Below are 22,748 nucleotides of genomic sequence, written 5' to 3' on the forward strand. Positions count from 1 at the left end.
GTATAAAATAGCAGTCATTTCTCCAATGAGCAGCTTACCATGAAATATGTATATCCTGGCTGCTGTAAACAAACTGTCAATCTTCACAAAAGGCCATCAGGACTAAGTAATGGATCAGCTTCTGCTCATTAAAACTAATGCTGTTCAACGCAATCCAATCAATTGAGGACACGTTTTGTGATGAGTAACAAATATGACTTTTTACTTTGTGAAATGGCTCCTGATCATTACAGTCAGGAGTTTAGTATGGCTATATGCTTGGTAGAGTTGATGATAATGATGATGAGGCATGCACTGACGGACAAAAACAAGGACAAAAAAAAACTATGTGGCAAAAGTTACCTCCCATGTCCCCTGCATTTCTGCAGTCTGTCCAGCGGAAGCAATAGAAAGAGCAGAACTAACATTACTACAGTTGCAAGGGAAAACATCTAAAAAGGTAACGTCTAAAAAGGTAGCATGTAAAAAGGTAACGTCTAAAAAGGTAAAAAAGGTAACGTCTAAAAAGGTAACGTAAAAAGGTAACATGTAAAAAGGGTAACGTCTAAAAAGGTAGCATGTAAAAAGGTAACGTCTAAAAAGGTAACGTCTAAAAAGGTAGCATGTAAAAAGGTAACGTCTAAAAAGGTAACATCTAAAAAGGTAGCATGTAAAAAGGTAGCATGTAAAAAAGGTAACGTAACGTCTAAAAAGGTAAAAAGGTAACGTAAAAAAGGTAACGCCTAAAAAGTAACGTCTAAAAAAAAAGGTAACGTAAGCATGTAAAAGGTAACGTAAAAGGTAACGTCTAAAAAGGTAACGGTAGCATGTAAAAAGGTAACGTAAAAAAAAGGTAGCATGTAAAAAGGTAACGTCTAAAAAGGTAACGTCTAAAAAGGTAACGTCTAAAAAGGTAACGTATAAAAAGGTAACATGTAAAAAGGTAACGTCTAAAAAGGTAACGTCTAAAAAGGTAGCATGTAAAAAGGTAACGTCTAAAAAGGTAACGTCTAAAAAGGTAGCATGTAAAAAGGTAACGTGTAAAAAGGCAACGTAAAAAAGGTAACGTCTAAAAGGTAACGTTAAAAAAGGGTAACGTCTAAAAATGTAATTGATTTACATAAATGATTAAAAAAGTTATGCCTAAAAGGGTAACGTCTACAAAGTACTCTAATCTCCAGACTGTGTACCTGAAATGTGGTTGCCATAGTTTCCAGGCCTTCTATCTTGGAGTCCTGTAGGGCTGAGTAGGTAGTGATGGTGCTGAACATGTTGAGGATCTTATAGAGGCGTCGTTGGAACGTCTCAAACTTCCCAAAGATGTACATCTCACTGAAATCAAACTGCCTCTCGGAGGGACTCTGCTCCAGCTTCTCCTTGGTCTTGTGGAAGCACTTCTGGTACTCCTATAATGAGATAGATGGGATCCAGAAGAAAAGTCATTGGAGGAGCATGGAAAGGAAGTTATACTGTAAAATAGTTCATTTGTGAGAAGTGTGTAAAGGATGTGACGGTATTACACCAGAGATAATAAATAATTTATAGATTAAAGCTCTTAAGGGCCTGTACTTTCAAAACGGACATTTCTTTGTGCCTTGATTTGGCACAGTATTTGAAATTATCTGGTTAAAGTGTGTTGAACAAGTACTTGGTATATGAAAGCAGTACCTGGTTTAGGTGGATAGCAGCTTTCAGTTTCTCAGCTACAACACCCTGAGGCTGGTCCCATATGGACGCAGACCCGTTGTTGGTGATGTAAGTCTTACATGCTGTAATCATCTGGTTGGTAACCTAAGACATGAATAAAAAGAATAAAAAACGATACATTTTGCGTGCCTCTCTAATAAGCAACCTCGATGGGATGACTGGTTAACAGGCTTGGAAGGAAAGTAGACAGCACTTCAGCTAACATGAGACCAGGTGGTGAGGCCAAATGCACCATGAACATCAAAGAAGAATTGACCATATTCATTTTAATACCCTTCTAATGAGGAAATGTAATACATTTGCCAGCTTCTAGGAGATTTACAGTCACCTAGTCTTCTTGGTGGTTAAATACAGTATCATAGCAATAATGACCTTGACAAACAGGGAGGTGATCTTCTCTGAGGTGTTGTAGTAGCGGGAAATCCTGTGGATCATGCGGATGGCGTTGATCAGGCCTGGAATGGCCTCTACCATCGACACCTGCGTTCATTTAGCACACAATACAATCATACAATGATGAGTTTTCAAATCCATTAAGATCGATATACAGTTGAAGTTGGAAGTTTAAATACACCTTAGCCAAACACATTTAAACTCAGTTTTTCACAATTCCTGGCACTTAATCAGAGTAAAAATTCCCTGTCTTAGGTCAGTTAGGATCACCACTTTATTTAAGAATGTGACATGTCAGAATAATAGTAGAGAGAATGATTTATTTCAGATTATATTTATTTCATCACATTCCCAGTGGGTCAGAAGTTTACATGCACTCAATTAGTATTTGGTAGCATTGCCTTTAAATTGTTTAACTTGTGACAAATGTTTCGGGTAGCCTTCCACAAGCTTCCCACAATGAGTTGGGTGAATTTTGGCCCACTCTTCCTGACAGAGCTGGTGTAACTGAGTCAGGTTTGTAGGCCTCCTTGCTCGCACACGCTTTTTCAGTTCTGCTCACACATTTTCTATAGGATTGAGGTCAGGGCTTTGGGATGGCCACATCAATACCTTGACTTTGTTGTCCTTAAGCCATTTTGAGAATGCTTGGGGTCGTTGTCTATTTGTAAGACCCATTTGCGACCAAGCTTTAACTTCCTGACTGATGTATTGAGATATTGCTTCAATATATCCACATAATGTTCCTCCCTCATGATGCCATCTATTTTGTGAAGTGCATCAGTCCCTCCTGCAGCAAAGCACCCCCACAACATGATGCTGTCACGCCCGTGCTTCACGGTTGGGATGGTGTTCTTCGGCTCGCAAGCATCACCCTTTTTCCTCCAAACATAACAATGGTCATTATGGCCAAACAGCTCTATTTTTGTTTCATCAGACCAGAGGACATTTCTCCAAAAAGTACAATCTTTGTCCCCATGCACACTTACAAACCGTAGTCTAGCTTTTTTATCGTGGTTTTGGAGCAGTGGCTTCTTCCTTGCTGAGCGGCCTTTCAGGTTATGTCGATATAGGACTCGTTTTACTGTGGATATAGATACTTTTGTACCTGTTTCCTCCAGCATCTTCACAAGGTCCTTTGCTGTTGTTCTGGGATTGATTTGCACTTTTCGCACCAAAGTACGTTCATCTCTAGGAGACAGAATGTGTCTCCTTCCTGAGCGGTATGATGGCTGCATGGTCCCATGGTGTTTATACTTGCATACTATTGTTTGTACAGATGAACGTGGTACCTTCAGGCGTTTGGAAATGGCTCCCAAGGATGAATCAGACTTGTGGAGGGCTACAATTATTTTTCTGATGTCTTGGCTGATTTCTTTTGATTGTCCCATGATGTCAAGCAAAGAGACACTGAGTTTGAAGGTAGGCATTGAAATACATCCACAGGTACACCTCCGATTGACTCAAATGATGTGAATTAGCCAATCAGAAGCTTCTAAAGCCATGACATCATTTTATGGAATTTTCCAAGCTGTTTAAAGGCACAGTCAACTTAGTGTATGTAAACTTCTGACCCACTGGAATTGTGATTCAGTAAATTATAAGTGAAATAATCTGTCTGTAAACAATTGTTGGAAAAATTACTTGTTTCATGCACAAAGTAGATGTCCTAACCGTCTTGCCAAAACTATAGTTTGATAACAAGAAATGTGTGGAGTGGTTGAAAACGAGTTTTAATAACTCTAACCTAAGTGAAAGTTAACTTCCGACTTGCAACTGTACATAGTAGACCGGTTTCGCAGATTAAACCTAGTCCTGGACTACAGGGTTTTTAATTGAGAGTGCTTCTTAGTCCAGGATTAGGCATTATCTGTGTCCGGGAAACTGGAAAACTATGTAAATCTGTTGTTAGTAAATCTTAGAGGAAGATATTGAAAACTGTATACAATATTAGTCTCTCACAGGGTCACTGTTGTAGAGCGGGTCACAGAACTTCTCCAGAGTGTAGAGGTACTTCACATTGTCCTTGGCCTCGTTGGCTGAGTCAGTGATCCTGGTGTCCAGCTCTCGCCAGGACTGGTGGGACAGATACAGTCATCAAACATACACTGTGCCTATTCTGCTACAGTAATACAGGAAACACCAACTGAATTCAGATATGAGAGCCATGTACACTAAGCATAGAGGAGTGCTTTATTTTAATGTTTTAATGTGACCAACTCCCACGAACGAGTCTCAAGTAGCAAAAATCGAAATTGAGATTTTAACATTTTATTACATTTACATTTACATTTAAGTCATTTAGCAGACGCTCTTATCCAGAGCGACTTACAAATATTAGCAGGCCTTTAGCATCTACTCCTGTGTTACGGAGGACAGGGTGTAACAGCTTGCTCACCTTGATGAGTTTTGACTTGGCCATCATGAGAACGCCCAGGACAGATTTGACATCGGGGCTCTTCAGCTGGTCCAGGAGGTAGTTGAAGCGGGACATGCGTTTCTTCCAGTGGTCCAGCTCGGCCCGCGGCCCCAGGTCATCTGCCTCCTTCCTCAGCTGGTCACTCTCAGCCAGCACCTGGATACAACACAATCAATGCTGATTGGGGAATGCAATATCTGTCAATTGTATTAGATGTGGTGGATCTTGATGTAATTTCCCCTGAGTGGATAAATAAAGTTGGATTGTATTTACTATATTGAACACACACCTCCACCCACAATTAAACAGGTCCATGGAGGAGAAAGGTGTGCTATTGAGGTTCAATCTATTTTACCTGTTCAATCTGTTTGATCCACACTTTCATACAGGCCTCTATCTTCTCTGTTGCCTCTGCGCTGTTAGCCACAGCAATGTAGTCAGACGGGCCTTTCAGTGTCTTCAGGTCAAATTCGTCACACACTTTTAGATTCACCTAAATGAAACGATTAATGATATCAATTGTATATCCATATATCCGTAATTGCAAAATTACATTTGATTGTTTTGATAAGCATGTGTGTGTATTTGATTATTTGTTATTTAAATACTTATTTTCTGCGTATTTGAGTATTTTCAAATAATGTGGCCTGAATAAACTACATATATTGAAAGTATTTTCATTTTTTCCCCTGTAAATAGCATACTTTTTTGAAAGTATTTGAAAATACTTATTTCAAATACTATTTTCAAATACCTGGGTTAAATACATGGGAGTGTATTTGAGTCAGTGTATTTGAGTTTTCCAAATACATTCCAATATTCAACTACTTGTCTTTTCAAATAAAACACATCTGAATAAGTACTTTGAAATGCATGTGAAAGTAATTTAGATATTTGAAGTAGTATTTGAAGCCAGGTCGTTTGAGCTTGCACGTCACCTACCTTCTCCTGCAGGCTCTCCTGCGCCCCGGCCAGCACAGACACAAAGCTGTCCAGTGAGCTAATGAAGTTCTGTTTAACTGACTGGGCCTGTGGGCTGGCCAGCTCTCCCCAGCCATGGTCCATCTTCTTCAGGCTGGGTATGAAGATCTCAGACAGCAGCTGCTCCACACTTTTAAGCAGGCCTACCTCTGTGGTGTCCAGCATGTTGAAATTCACCTCCTACCAGGGCCAGAGAACTTTAGATAGACATGACCACACAGTAGGCCAGGAGATGACACCATTTTAGAAGCAAAGATTGGACTGACGTGTCATACTGTTACTAATATTGTTTGCCTGAATGCAAGAGTAAATAGTGTTATGAATGATAAGAGCATTGTTATACGAAAATTGTTTAAGCCCTTAGACATATAAATATTGATAAAAGGTATAATGCCGACTATGTGTTGGATCAGGGTTCTCCAACCCAGTTCCTGGAAAGCTACCCTTCCAGTAGGTTTTCAATCCAACCCCAGTTGTAACTAACCTAATTCAGGCCATCAACCAGCTAACTATTAGATTCAGGTGTGCTAGATTAGGGTTGGAGTGAAAACCTAAAGGACGGTAGCTCGCCAGGAACAGGGTTGGAGAGCCTTGTGTTGGTAAGATAGTAAGGTGGAGACTCACCCTGTGCACATTCTCAGAGGTGATAGCCTTGGAGAGGTTGGCTCTTGTGAAGAACACACAGACACCAGTCAGAGCCACATCTTTGCCCTCAGTGACAAACACCTTGGCCTTCTTACTCCGGTTGGGGGCCAAGACAGCTGCTGCTGCTGCTGCTAGGGAGACAAACAAAGCAGTTACCCACTACCCACTATATCATCTTTATGACAGGAAGAAGGGTAAGATACATGAATCTAACTGTTCGCAAGATTCAACCTCTTTGAGCTGTAACTCTACTATTAACTGTGTTATTACTCTGCTATTATTATATTCCCCTATTATTTCCCTTCATGGCCAATCATCTCACCTGCTTCAGCTGGCTCCACATCCTGATAGTAGAACATGATATGAGGAAGTCCCTCAGCCACAAAGAACTGCTCCATGCGTTCAATCTATGGGAGACAGGTTCATCACAATCACCGTTCCCACAATTCATTTACTTTTACTTGATTCCATCGCTTTTGCACAAGTTATTACAATACAGGTCATCTTGAAATGTAGAAACTAATGTTGCATCCGCAAGCAGTGGCCAGCTACTCAACAGTCTGTCACAAGGGACCACAGTACAGGGGATTGACGGAGGTGGAGCGGTGATGAAGTGTTATGCCCTACCTGAGTTCCCTCCAGAATGGCATCCTCCACGTCAGCCTTCTCCAGGCCCAGGCAGGAAGCCACGATGCTGAGGACGTAGTCATGTCTGCCATCCAGCTGAGCTCTCTTAGCCTCACGCTCCTCTTTCAGCTTTTGCTGCAAACAAAGAGACAGAGAGAGGCATCATCAAGTCAACCCCAGTACAGATTCAAACTGGACGGATTGCTTCGACAAGAGGCGGAACCAAATTCTGATTAATATTTCAGCCTGGAAACAATTAAAGAAATTCAAATGATAATGACTGGATACAACAGAGTCATTCACACATACTTTGAATGCAACAATCTCGCTGTTAGATATGAGATAGGATTGAGGCTCCCTTTTGCTCCTTCTAGACTTTGAGTCAGCCATTGTTCAAAAGGTTCACAGAATGACAATCACTTTCACATGTCAGCCAAGACAGCATAATTCAGGACACTTGCAGACTCCATTGAAGAAATATCAGAAAAAATACAATATCTTCAATATATACTGCAGCTTTGTTATTAACAGCAAAATCCATGAAAAAAATGAAAAAACAGCAAAACCCCACACAAAGAGGTGAAAATGAAAGTGATAGCCTATTCCTTCATGGAAATCTCTTGAACTGTGATCTCTGATAAAAACATTTTCTGTAGAAAAATGTTATACTGTAGACTTTTTAGCTATGCCTCTTTCTCTGTATTCTATACCACTCCTACCCACTAGCTATCCACAGGTTATATACAGTGAAACGTCCAGACAGTAGCACAAACAGCACAGATAGAACCTTAACATCCCACTCTGGCTAGCCTATAACACTACCCTGGACAGCCCAGTGTCTGGGGGCCTCATGTTAAAGAAGACAGAGAATAGAGATAGTAAAATCTACTACAATGAGTTGCTTAGTGGTGCTGCTAGGTAACGGCAGGAAAAAGGCAAACCAATAAATTAAGCCGACTTTGTGTTGTATTTTGTGGGCCGGTTGCAGACGCTTTCAAACTCTGGTTTTATTTTCCCCAATGACATTCTGGAATTGAGCCTGTGTTGTCTGGAGAAGTGTTTCGCTCTAGGTTAAGCTACCTTTTACTTGTAAGGGTCTAATTTGAGATATAGGCCCTTTGGGTTCAGCACATTGCAACTTAACAAAAAAGCATTTTATAGCTACTGGCCAGACCATTTACCGGCAGACCAAGAATACTAAGCACACTTAAGCTTTTCCTGCATTTCTTTATATCTACACTGGCATGTTACTATTTGGCAAACACTATACATTTTCCCCTAAGAATGCATTTGATGCCATGGATAAAGTGTGGTCACATTCAGACTGTTGAGTTATTCATGCCAAGCCGGCACACTGGTCTATTGCACTTTAAAGACGTTAAGGCCAAGTCTGAGTCACATTTACTATGGCTTATTTTATAACCCCAATGGATTAGTCCAATTAAAAGATAGCTCCACATGAGTTTCATCCAGGTATATGGCGGGAGTAGGAGAAGGCTGTGGAAGAAGATAGCAGAAGAAGATGGATAAAGATTTACAGCATGCATCAGATCAGAGGCAGCACCCAGCAGTCAACAAGCCTGGACACGAAAGACCAAACACAGCTATTGACCTATTTGGACAAACACTAGCTCCAGACTGCATCCTAAATGCAACCCTACTCCCTATATGGTGCACTGCTTGGTCTCTGGTCAAAAGTAGTGCACGATGTAGGGAAAAGGGTGCCAATAGACGAAGCATGTGCAACGCAGGCCAGCCAGTACAATACTGATTCACCACACTGCCTGAACAGAACCACTGGAGGAAATACATGCTTATATAAGCTAGCCAAGACAAGGGTTGCTGGGCGACACACACATCACACCTGCTCCCTGAGCTGGCAGTGATTCCAGTCCAAGACTCATGATGAGCAAGCAGCCACCTCAGGCTTCAGCCTACAGAGAAGAGCTACAGCACACCGAGCATAAAGCACCAAGCACCAAGCGTACACAATGGCAGCCTCAACTGCCTGCAAGCTTTCAGCACAGATAAGAACTGAATGGCTTGAATGAAAATATCCTGACCAAACAAATCAAGAAATACTTCAGAAAGAAAAGGACTAACAGCTTCCCACTTATTGTGGCAAGCTTGTGGAAGGCTACTCGAAACATTTGACCCAAGTTAAACAATTTAAAGGCAATGCTACCAAATAGTAATTGAGTGTATGTAAACTTCTGACCCACTGGGAATGTGGTGAAAGAAATAACAGCTGAAACAAATAAAAGCTGAATTAAACCATTCTCTCTACTATTATTCTGACATTTCACATTCTTAAGATAAAGTGGTGATCCTACCTGACATAAGACAGGGACTTTTTAGTCTGATTAAATGTTAGGAATTGTGAAAAACTGAGATTAACAGTTGAAGTCGGAAGTTTACATACACCTTAGCCAAGTACATTGGCTAAGGTGTATGTAAACTTCCGACTTCAACTGTAGCTCCAGATAGAGATTGGTGAGTGCTGTCGAGAAGATAAGGCTTGGGGGTAGAAGCTGTTAAGGAGCCTACACATCTGCCTAATTTTCATTCTATCAATGTTTTGTTTATGTTCTTACAGTAGCTTATTTTGTTGAGTAAATTGATCGAAAAGCAATAACCTAAATACAAATGTATAAGGTTTTACATTGAATTATGATACTTGTGACATGGTTTCAATGAACTAAATAAATCTAAAGATAGGCAAACAAGAAATAGAGCCTTTTGCAGCCAATATGAATCTAATAAAAGCAATAAGACAGTGATATTCACACAGTTTTGATACATTTGAAAAAGTTTTTTAAAAGTATTTTCTTCCCTTCAGAATTTACTCAAGTAAAAGTACAGTACACATTTCTAAAAGAAAACTACTCAAGTACACATTTCTAAAAGAAAACTACTCAAGTACTGTAACGTGTTACTTGTAGTGTGTTACTACCCACTTCTGTATTTTCATGAATCCCCAGTACTGTAAAATCCATACCTCTGATTGATCATTTATAGATGGGCAACATAGCCTACAGGCTGAACCTCTATCTACACAATGGTCTGGTAAACAGTCCAGAAGACTGTTGTTGTATTTAAGATAAATACAATGGAAAGCATTCATGATGAAATACATGATTGGGACCAGGGTGTAGCCTAAGTAACGTCATGTAACAGAACTGTGTAGCTTACCTTGTTTTGATAGTCAGGTTTAAAGTGAAGCATCGCCACTCTCAACAAAGCAAGCTATTCAAGGAATCCACCCTCTTAATTGACATTAATTACTATTCATGAGAAAACAGACAAGAATTCCAGTGCATGCACTGCAGAACAAGCACTGCCAGTGACCAGTATCTTATTTTCCAGTCCAAAGGTTACTGTCTGAAATTATAATATTGTTTTCACTTCAGACAGAAGCTTGCTAACTAGATAAGGTAGTATTGCGTGACCACCTTCCGGCTAGGTAATGATCAAAAGCAGTGCTATCGCCTTACCAACGTCAACAATGGGGCTGGGGGCTGAATGGGTCATTGTTATACAGTAGAGGCTACTCTTACAGACAGTGACAATGTGACATGTCTCACCTGGACAGGTATAAAAGAGCCCTGTGGTCCAATTACATGAGAAAGGGATTGACCAACAGAGAATGGATGGTGTTAAAGAGCAATACACAATACTTGGCCTCGACCAATGTTGTGGAACTCGGGTTAGGCCTAGTTCAATCCAACCAAGGAACACAGTGACTTCTTAATAAAAGCCATTCACCAGTATATATGTTGTATGCATGTTGTACTGAAACTAGAAAGGAATAATACTAATGTAAAGTGGTGAAGAGTGGAGTGAGATGAAAGTGCCAGGAGCTGAAGATTAATATGACAGAGCCAATCCTTCAAAAATTATGGGACCAACAAGTGTGGAGAAATGTTGAGTGACAAAACAATTCACCCAATCTTCAAATTCAAAAGGGCAACCAGCATTTGGCTACTGCCTGTCCAAAGAGAACAACATACACCAAGAAACAAACACACCAGCCTATTGAATTGAATTGAATTTATTTTGGGTAACAGACATATACAACAAAATGTACAGTGTGGACCCAGAGGATATCACTTGAAACTATTCATTATAACGCTTGTTTCCAAAGTGGTCCTCAATATGAAATTCCATTAGATTACACAATATTGACCGAGGACGAGGGGTGAGAGAGCGTTTGATACTTGGAAAAGGATTGTGCATCTTTGCATTTAAAAGCAGTTAGATCATTCGTATTCCACTAAGGCGTGGCTGATTTCTAAAGTGAGACATCTCATTTGGAGTTCCCACTGAATTATGTATGATCTGGTGAGAGCTCAGAGAGGGATCTAAGAGAAGGCCCCCATAACATCAGCATAACATGCACAACATGTCCCCATAACATTACTATAACATCCACAAAATGTCCCCATAACATTACTATAACATCCACAAAATGTCCCCATAACATCACCATAATATCCACAAAATGTCCCCATAACATTTTTTAAAATATATATTTCTACATTTAAACTTGATTTAACTAGGCAAGTCAGTTAAGAACAAATTCTTATTTACAATGACGGCCTACCCCGGGCCACACCCCGGACGACGCTCGGCCAATTGTGCGCTGCCCTATGTTGTGGTATATTGGCCATATATCACAAACCCCTAAGGTGCCTTATTGCTATTATAAACTGGTTACCAACGTAATTAGAGCAGTAAAAATAAATGTTTTGTCATACCCGTGGTATACTATCAGATACCACAGCTGTCAGCCAATGAACCACCCAGTTTATAATGCAAATTATAAAGTGTGAGTCCTGAATGCTGATTGGCTGAAAGAAATACCATAGGTATGACACTATTTTTATTTGTACTGTTCTAATTACGTTGGTATCCAATTTATAATAGCAATAAGGCCAGAGGAGCTGTGGTATATAGCCAATATACCACGGCTCTGGTCTTATGCACGACTCAAAGCAGATACAGCCATTAGTCATGCTTAAATTATTGTGAGCTCTTGAGTCTACATATGCATGCTCTTCATTACCAGAAAATGCCATCATTTTATTGGCAGGGATAAGGAAACAGGACTACAACACGATGCAAGCTATTGGCTACCTTGCCACCACCACCAGACAAATACAAAGATATACAGTCCAACTAATATACATTACAATCACATCTACACAAGCGAAATAGCTGATAATACCATCACCAAACCTGCATTTCCATTATTGACTCCACGGGGACTGCGGGTTGGGACCTGTTCTCTAGTTGGACTTCGCAGAACGCGAGCTGAGAGACATGTTGTTTCCACACCATCACGAATATGTCTTTGAAGTGTGAATACAGTATCAGAATTTCGGAAACAGTTGCAAGTTTTCCATGTCACGTGGAATTCCTATATATTCGTCCTTGGTGTCCCGCGCTGGCTCGAGGGGCTCACGCTGCAGTTCTCAGATAACACTTTCCCACCAATTAAATTGTGTTACCTGTTTCCTTGGTTACGCAGGACCAAGGAAATGATTTTTGCTGAATTTGCTATTCAGCATCCTTGGAACTTCCATATCCTAAACCCTAACCTGAACCCATACCCTAACATTAACCACAATTATGACCTAATGCTAACCCCAACCTTTTCCCGTACCTTAACCCCTTTGAATGTCTACTTCAATGGGGTATGGACGTCCCGAGGATTCCGGATAGCACGGACATTTGTTTTCTGATGGGGGCAGCTACAAATACTTCCCTGCAGGCTGCACCATGCACAGCTAGCATTGAGGAATCGGCCCAAATCGACTGTGCTAGCTGGGTGTTGACCATATAAATAGTTTGTGTAGAAACACTACAAATCCACATGATTCGTCTCGGTCCACTCATGGGGCCGCAAATAAACTTCTCATTAGATCATTGAGAAAAATCCGATATTGATGACTTTTTAATGAATTTGGAAAGATACGTTTGTAGGACGCCTTTTTTGGCAACACATGTACTTGTGAAGGCTGCTAGTCTACAGTTTGTCGTCTTTCTGTATTTGTATATTCGCTTTCATTTCTAACGTTACACTAGAGGGAATGGGTCACACAGGTGGGATGCACAAGTATGGAGAGCATACAGGCATATACAAGCATTTGTCTTTCAAACATGCGTCTATGTAATTAATGATTATTCCCAGCCGCACGCCAACATTGTGTGGAATATGAGTAGGAGGCCATGAATTGATACGTTGATGCAGCCGTTGAGTGTATCACAGGACACACTTCTAGATATTTTCAAGATGCCTCGATGACACTTTGTAATGTAGGCCATGAGAGGAGCGGAGACAATGCATTTCCAAATGGACACTATAATAATCTTCTTTACTTGATTTTTACTAGCGGCTTTCTAAACTGCAGTATAGTATGCAGTATGAAGAGGACACAATGCATGTATAAAGGTACCTTATACTTTTTTAAACCAGTGGGAGGCAGTGTTTGATCGCAGAATGAACCATATAGATGTTTTATAGCAGACGTCTATCAATCATTATTGTAGGTAGTTCTATACAATCTTTAATGGAAAATAATACCACCAGGCCAGTCATCATCAGGTAGGCTAAACAGTCGAAATGTCTTGAATTATTATTCCCAGTGTAGGAAGTGCTTTTGTGATAAATAACATTTTATTCCTAGCCTATCTCATAGCTATGTTTTCCTGTTGGCTACCATAGCCTATGAAAGGTCTATGTCTATATTATATCATGTCTGGTGGCCAAGTGTAGCCTGGTCCCAGATCTGTTTGTGCTTTTGCCAATTCCATTGTCATTGTCAAACAAGACAATGACAATGACAAATCCGACAATGACAAATCCGTAAGGAGTTGGCAAGAGAGCAGAAACAGACTGGCACCCAGGCTACACCAAGCCTTTATGATTTGGCTCCCCTACCCAACCGATTTGGCTCCCCTTTCATCCCATTTGTGGCGCACAATGCCTCAAAATTTCAGGGATATTCCAGCAGGGCCAGAGACCCCATACAAGACCTCCCCTTTATCTACGGACTTCCCCCTCTGCCTCTGTGCTCAGGCTCTGGAGCGCCGCCGATCGGTAATAAGAATTTTCATTCTCGCCAAGATGGAGGTCTCTTGCCTATTGAAGAGAGAAAAGATTGTGTGCGTGTTACAGTAGAATATAATTTCAATGGTGTTCCATTTCAATTTTCACGGAAAATCTAGAGGAAGTCAATTATTTGGAGATTATTTTCCCATATCGGTATTCCAGCCATGAGCTCTGGAGAGGGAATAGATGAGGCTGCTAAAGATGCGGCCGACATAGCGGCGTTTTTCAAATCCGGTAAGTGAAAGAGGGGCGAGAACCTCCGGTAGCCCACTGTATTGATAATGCCATCTACATTGTTCCCGTATAGATGCTAAACTGATCAACAAATTCAGCCATTGGTAGGTGGATGCGTTAGAGAGATACGATTATTATCCTCCTAAACAGGCTCCCTGTCATCCTCTCTGCTTTTATTCCAATATGATAACAGAGTGAACCTCAGATTATAGTAAATTACGCACACTTCAATGTAAAAAAAACATATGTGTCTTGGGTGGTTTATAATCTAGAAATGAAATGTATCCCTATCTCGAGATGTGTGTAGAAAACATATTACATTTTTTTCTGTACCCTGCGTCGTGGCCAATGAACCTTCGGCAGTGAGCTGCTTGTTAGTCAGAACCACATCCTATTGATTGTGATAGCCTATCATGTAAACAAACTGTAGTCTATGATGCCGCCCAGGTGTAGAGGCTGCACAATCTATCTGGAACATAACTGAGTTTTAGGCCAGGCCTACGTAGCCTACGGAAACATCTACCTGGTTACTCTCATACAATGTGTTATGGACTAACCAATAATAGACTATCACGTTTTTCTATTGCTGTTTAGTTTATTTAGACACCCATTAGTCCATCAGGGCAATAAACGAATCCCTAGAAAATGTATCCTTACAAAATATTAAGATTATTGTGTTATTAGGGTTATTTACTTGAACATATCTAATACCATTGATTTTATCTCTGGTATACATTCTAATATTTTTTTCTCTCTAGTCAATTTAATGACCTAAGAATGTTTTTTTTTATTACCCTAGTAGGCCAAACCTATTCATCCCAGAAGTCGTCCACACCACACACTGCCACCATTTCCCCCCAAATTAATTGGGGTAAGAATGTAATTCTAAAGGAATGAACATTTTGGAAAGTAAAAAAAAGTGCATATAGGTGCCTTGGGAATATCCTTGGACCATGATGAGACCACCTCAGATGATCCACAGTCAGAGCAGCTGTTCGTTTGCGCTCAGCTGTTTCTGTAGCATCTGGTCTGGTGCATCTTGGTCAAGAAGTCTGTTTCCCACCATCCCCATGGATGACACACAGACAGAAGTTTGAGTGGGACAGACAGGGTCAAGCTGAAGTGAAGAAGGGACTGAGTCTATTGGAAAGACGAGTGATATAGCCTAATGATTTATATAATACATTCTATTCTATTCTTTAGTGAATGCATGTTGCATAGCATTGACTTGAGCTTTTAGGTCACTGGAGTCTGGAGGTAAGGAAGTTAAGAAAGAGCTGTCTAAAGACAATGTTAGGAATTGGGTTTGGCGGAGGAATGTCCCAACATTAATGGAGTCAAGGGACCTCAAACTATAGGCTGATGTATGTATTTCTACCTTGTTAGATATGACCATCTGTCTATGTTCCTTTCTCCCATAGTTGCCACAAATATTTCCTCTCAGTGTCTCTTTAAGACAACTTGGAATGCTATAATGGATTGTATTATATTGTTGCAGTCTACTGTTGGTATGTGGCCAGTGTTTTCTGCTGTAGCTGTTATAGACCATGTCCTGGGAGTTAACAACAGCAACATGAACCTGAATGATGTGCATGAACAACATTAGCCTGTAAATGGTCTCTGTCTAGATGCTCTGAGGTTTGTGTATCCCATTTGTACTATTATTGTTAACTGTAAGGACTAAGCTTAGCTTGCTGTATCGGGTAATTAGGTTGTATTTTGTGCAGTGTTGAAGCTAGTAAGTGTTTTGCATGGTGATGCATTTAGACTTTCAAATTTCACACATATTGTGTAGGTGCTAAAACTGTGAAAGCTAGTTATGACGGTGTAAGAGAGAGGCCAGTGAAACACAGAGCAAACAACATGACCCATAACTGCGTCCAAGCATACGATAGATAGGAGCAAGGAATATGTTGACTGAGTCCCAAAAGCTATTCCATGTAGTCCACTACTTTTGACCAGAGCCCTATGCTTTGAGGTACTATTTAGGGAATAGGAAATATGTTCACTATAATAGGGTGCCATTTGGGATGCAGCCATGGATATGTTGTTTGGCCTGTCAGTATCCTACAACACTATTCATCCTGAAACCACAGGGAAACAGACAGAAAAGGCCACCCCACTTTCTGTAACCTCTCCAGCAGGCTTCCTAATTGCTGCTGCCTTGTAGAGCGTTGAACACTTGGCACAAAGTTGCTCTTTCTTGTTGCACTGAAACAGATTTCTTTGGTTTGGGGAGCTCTGGGTGCACCCACTATGATGCCCTAGTTAGTCTTGAGTAGGACTTTGGATGTGTCCCAAATGGCACACTATTCCTTATATAGTGCACTAGTTTTGACCAGGGTATGAATAGCGTGCCTTTTTTAAACTCGAATGGCTGTACTAAACGGCCTGGCTGAAGTTGTTATATGTCATTTAAGAAGAGACTGGGCTAATTTGAGTATTCGCCCTTTGAAGAGTATCTAACGCGAAGATATACTAGACAGTCTGTATTGGAAGACGATATGCATCACATAAGTCATAGCTCAATGATTTAGGGAAGTCAACTATCAAAACAGTATTCTTTTCAGTTTATGGAGACATATTTCTGTTTGGAGTTGTGGGAGTCATGGAGATGTTGTGCTAGTCATAGTCGTCTATTATTCCTTGTCCTTATTTTGTGATGAGTTAGACTGATGGACGTTATTATGTCATTCCCACAAACATTGTATAGATCCCACATTTTATACTGAGTCATCCTCTTGTGAGCTAATCAGTGAGATTGTCATAATTTTTAGTCTACTTGACGATGAGGCTCATTACAGCAGCTCAGTAGCATGCCTATGATGTCAGCCCACACAAAGCTTTAGGTCTATGTCCCAAGGAATTCAAAACTATTGCACTGTATGCTTATATTCACTCTACACTGAGTGTACAAAATATTAGGAACACCTGCTCATAGACTGACATAGACTGACCAGATGAATCCAGGTGGAGGCTATAATCCCTTATTGATGTCACTTGTTATATCCACTTCAATCAGTGTAGTTAAGGGAGGAGACAGGTTGAAGACGGATTTTTAAGCCTTGAGACATTGATTGGGTATGTGTGCCATTAATACAGTGAATGGGAAAGACAAAGGATTGAAGTACCTTTGAACGGTGTATGGTAGTAGGTGCCAGGCGCACCGCTTTGAGGGTCAAGTACTGCAAAGCTGCTGGGTTTTTCACGCTCAACCGTTTCCCGTGTGTATCAAGAATGGTCCACCTCCCAAAGGACGTCCAGCCAATTTGACACAACTGTGGGAATAGTTGTAGTCAACATGGACCAGCATCCATGTGGGAATGCTTTCAACACCTTGTAGAATCCATGCGCCAGCTAATTTAGTCTGTTCTGAGGGCAAAAGGGAGGGGTGCAACTCAATTTTAGGAAGGTGTTCCTAAGGTTTTATACAGTGTATATTAGTGTATATTAACACTATGTATAAACTATTTACCAAGTTATTACATTGGCACCGAGCTTTGGGAAGGCATAAGGTTGTCTTGGCCTGTTTGATGTGAGTTGACTCTTACAGGGATCATCCTGTCCCTCACTGTACAGTAAGCTGTTGTAATGCAGAGCTGCTCGCTGGCTATTCATAGCGTATTGTGGCATTGCCCATTAGCTTTCAAATGACCCAAATCAGGAGGTCATTTTCAGTGGCTGTTTAAGGATTGCAGACTGAATGAATTGTGTAATTGAATTATGCTTATTTTCTTGCTTTTTAGGAACAAGACGAAAAATGTATGAGGTGTGACTAACTTTTATGACACAGCATCATGCCATACTTACAAATGAGTACGCTGTAGCTCAATCAGGCACCACTGAGTTCTGATTTACAAGGTAATAATATACTAGCCATCCATCGTAACACCAGTGGTATATTGAGACCTATGGTTCCAACAAAGATATAGTGTTTACTATGTCAAAGTACCTTCTATTTTTGTCCTGTATCAAATACTGTAGTCAGGCGCCATTTTCCACCACATAGCTGCCTTGCTTTGACCATTTACCATATTACACAGTGGGGTTGTTCTTGTGAGAGGACGGCCGTCACATTGGCAACGGTATAAATCAGGATATTTTCTGTGTACATGATTGTTCCACTATCCAGCTCAGAGCAGGCTGAGGTTTACCAATTACTTTCATTTGATTGGATCTTTAGAAAAGCCCTGTCGTGTCTTTGGCTATGCCGGATTAAGTGATATGACATGCTATTCTATAAAATCATTTCTCCGTAATTAATATCGCCTGATTGAGCTAATCAAGTAAATGTAATTAACTAGAGAGTCAGACACCACAAAATAATATTTATAGAGCTGTTATCTTCCAAATAAACTCTTAAAGACCTAGTAATATTTTACATCAATAGCAGTCAATATCAATCGTCATCTTATTTCAGTCTCATCTGAAAGTTGTAAATTATTTTATCTGCACGAACCCTGGCTACCAAGTTGAATCAGCAATACAAAATTGGGTTTAATTATGTATTTAGTAAATACCTAAATAATCACACAAAATTACACATACACACAATTAATCATAACTTGATTACAAATTACGTCATAAAGAAAAACGTCCCTAGCGGGCGGAACAGATATGACAGCTTGTTACACAAAAGAAAAGGGGCTAGGTTTAGTGAAGGAGCGGAAAGACTGAGGGATACAGGGAGAAGCTGTACTATCGTAAATACAGTATCTTATGTATTCTAAATTACCGCCCATTTGGAAAAGGAAAATGCAACAAATATTTACTCTGAGCTGCGCTTCGATAGGTTGGTGGTAGATGGAAGGCCGTGTTGCCAAACCGAGTCCTTTGAAGAATGTCTCTGGTTGTCAATTGGATACGTTGTAGTAACGTCTGTAATGATCTTCGTCTGTTGTTTGTAGAAAGTCAGACCGAAATGCAGCGTGTAGGTTACTCATGACTTTTAATGAAGCTAATACAGTACATGAAATAACGAAGAAGAAAACAACAAACGAATGAAACTAATACAGCCTATCTGGTGACTAACACTAAGACAGGTACAATCGCCCACGAAATACAACGCGCACTCAAGCTACCTAAATACGGTTCCCAATCCGAGACAACTAGAATCAGCTGACTCCAATTAGGAATCGCCTCAGGCAGCCAAGCCTAACTAGACACACCCCTAATAATACACACTCCCAATTAATACAAACCCTAATACGAAATACAACATATAAACCCATGTCACACCCTGGCCTACCCAAACATATAACAAAAACACAAGATATAATGACCAAGGCGTGACAGAACCCCCCCCTAAGGTGCGGACTCCGGGACGCACCTCAAGAGCATAGGGAGGGTCCGGGTGGGCGTCTGTCCATGGTGGCGGTTCTGGCTCGGGACGTGGACCCCACTCCATAAATGTCCTAGTTCCTCCCCTTCGCGTCCTAGGATAATCCACCTTCTCCGCTGACCATGGCCTAATAGTCCTCACCCTGATCCCCACATAACTGAGGGGCAGCTCGGGACCGAGGGGCAGCTCGGGACAGAGGGGCTGATGTTGGCTTCGTTCTGTAGTTATTATCTGAACCATTCTGACATAGGACTGTCGTCCTACATCCCCAGAACAGGAAGTTCTATTGTCGTCAAGGGCTTATATAGGAAGGCAGAGGAGGGCGTGTTTGAAAAGTTTTAAAGCCCATGTCCCTTCACAGAGCGGGCCACTGATTGAGCAGCTCTATCTTATGAAAACCCACATCTCACATTTTAGAAGCTAAAATCACATTTCATCCCATCACAAATAATTTCATATTCAAACATTTAAATCGAACAACAATTCCATGTGAATCTGATAACTGTGATGTGTAGACTTTCCACTGTAGAGTTTGTCATTTGATCATTGATGAGAATGTCTCAGATGACAACTGAACTGACATCATATTCATTAAGTACCACCGCATATGTTCAATTGTTCGGATTACCAGAATATAGTTCATTTCCCCCCACCTACTGATGTTCCCAGAATCTCTATGTTAACCAAGGGTTTTGCAAATGTAACCTCAGTAGGGTAGAGAGAGGAAAAAGGGGGGACGAGGTATTTATGACTGTCATAAACCTTCTCCCCAGGCCAACGTCATGACAGCCCCTTTACTCATTTCTTATTTATTTATTCCGTTTAAACATTACTTGCTTTCTAGTGGTGATATTATACCATAGAAAGGTCACAGTTATCATCAATTTACCATCAACTGTTGGACATTAAATTTCTAAATGTCTTTGTCCGTTTCGAATGAAAAAGGAGATTATGACTAGGCCTAATTAGATCAGCCTGTAATGGCCAGTAATGTGAGACAAATTGTTGTACTGCCTGTGATCCAGCGTTATCACCCAGTGTGATCATGCTTATCGAAGTGGAAACCTAAGTGTTATGTAATAAAATGTCTACTGGCTGCTGCTGAGAAACAGACTTGACCCAACTAAAGTCTTCATAGCTGTGTCATAATAATGGTGTAGTGTAGTAGGGATCAGATGCTCCAGAATCAATTCACATCATGAGAGAGGGAGAAGGGGGGGGGAGAAAGAAAGAGAGCGAATGAAAGTAAGGACAGAATAACCACCTCTGCAAATGATAGAGTAGTGAAGGCTAAAGTCAGGGTGGAGTAGGCCATCATGGCTTGCTTTTATACATATTATACAGTCAGAAAGAGTCCTCTTGCGTTCTATCGCAAAGTAATTGGCAGTTGCTTCTAGTGGAGTAGAAGCAATCAGCCCAGAGTGGCATTGCACCATGAAACGGCCTCAGCCCAGCCGCCATCATGCCATCCTCCTCATAATTGGAAAAAGAAGAGCTTTTGACTGGAGCTGTTCTGTTTTGCCCAGACTCACTTCGGTGGTTTGGTTTCCCTCCTCCTCTCTTCAGCGAGTCCACTGTATGCTCACAATGGAGAGCAGATGTTTTAGTGCTGCTTGATTGTTATGCATTTGTTTATTGTAGAGCTGTTTATAAAGCAGCCTGCTGAGTGTCTTTTATGAGATCCATGGCATTTATAGTATAGATTAGTTAGAGATACTAGGCTTTTTACTGACCCACAGAACTAGATAAGGCCACATCTCACTCAAAGCAGCAATCGGTGCACAATTTTGTAGTATAGATCATGAACTGTCGGCCTGTGCTAGTTGTGTGGAAGAAATCTAAAGAAAATTGTTAAAACTGCCTGCATGATCAGAAGAATAGCGAAGTATTTACCGGGAAAGATTCTTAAGCAAACAACCCAAGCATGAATTGGGAGTCAGGTGAACTACTATTCTGTGGTCTGGGGAAATTCATCAGAAAGTGAGATTAGGAGGATGCAGATTGCACAGAACAAAGCAACAAGGATAGTTTTATGGTGGAGATATGATACTTCTCTTGTGGTCATGTACAATGGTCTTGGGTGGTCATCAATCAACAAGATAATTGAAAAACACATGCTTATTTTATTTTACACAGTACACCACATTACAAGAAATAGATTGTCCCCCATCAATGTCTTATCTCGGCAGAGAAGAGAAATAGGCAAAATAACATTTCAATTCAGAGAAATAAAGAAATTGAATAATTCATCTAGCAAACCAGAAACCTTTCAATTTATAAATTCATACAATACTTAGAACCACTTAAATATAATAAATTGCAAGGTTGTGCAGGATTATGGTAGATGAACAAACCAATCTATCTTTTAAGACTGTTAGATTATGTATCTGGTCAATATGGCAGTGTATTATGTCTGTTGTTTATTACAGTGTGTTAAATGTGATTGCATTGTAAATTGTATTTTAATGTTTAAGGACTCATGGAAGATTAGTCCAAGTGAGGATTAAAAGAGATCCTAATCAAATAAAATGAAACACTAACGCTTGCAGAGCTTAAAGTCATTGCTTACAGGGTAAGGAAACCAATATGTAATTTGGGTGAACTATCCCTTTAATAACATTAATTTCCCATTTAAATAGTCCCGATTTGCATACAGATAACCGTCAATGTCAATAAGTAGGAATTGAGAATGCAGAGTGAAGTCGATAACTAGCCTAAGGGATGGCTTAATTCAGTCAGGAATATAGAGGTATCAATCACAGCAGCCTCAGCCTGCCACCCACGTTGGCTGGGGGCCAGGAAGGAAGGAAAGGGGATTGTGGGCCATGAAGAAGAAGAGTGGTTGTGGGCTGAGCCTGCCTGTGTGTCTCCTTGAAATCCCTCATCTGATAAGAGAGGATTTCCTATCCATCAGAAAACCTCAGCCACCCACACCCTACCAGACACACACACACCCAGCAGCCCCCTCCTTCCCAGCAGTCAGGCGGCGTCTGGAATCAGGGCATCTCATCTCAGAACCCTGGCCTCCTAGGTGTCTGTCTGCTGGCCTGCCTTCCTGTCTGTGCCCCTCTCAGAGACTAGCTGTTATATCAAACAGAGCAGCAGGGTTTTATGTGTTTCTGAGCTTATGTATTAACACTCCTCTTCTCTCTAATGGTAATAATAAACTCCGACACACACACATACACACACAAGCGCATTTGATCCTTCCCGTCGTTCATGCAGGACGGCATATTAAAAATCATATACTATTAAAAGCCTTTATGTTTTGAGAACATGCCTTTCCTCTTTTTAATGGGGTTGTGGCA

The 22,748-nt window shown here is 40.7% G+C and overlaps 1 pseudogene; it reads right to left on the reverse strand.

Annotated features, from left to right (window-relative positions):
- Positions 1–22,748, reverse strand: part of LOC123997315 — a 141,041-nt pseudogene that overhangs the window by 71,343 nt on the left and 46,950 nt on the right.

Source organism: Oncorhynchus gorbuscha, linkage group LG15, assembly GCF_021184085.1.
Source record: "Oncorhynchus gorbuscha isolate QuinsamMale2020 ecotype Even-year linkage group LG15, OgorEven_v1.0, whole genome shotgun sequence".
Taxonomy (NCBI): Eukaryota; Metazoa; Chordata; class Actinopteri; order Salmoniformes; family Salmonidae; genus Oncorhynchus; species Oncorhynchus gorbuscha.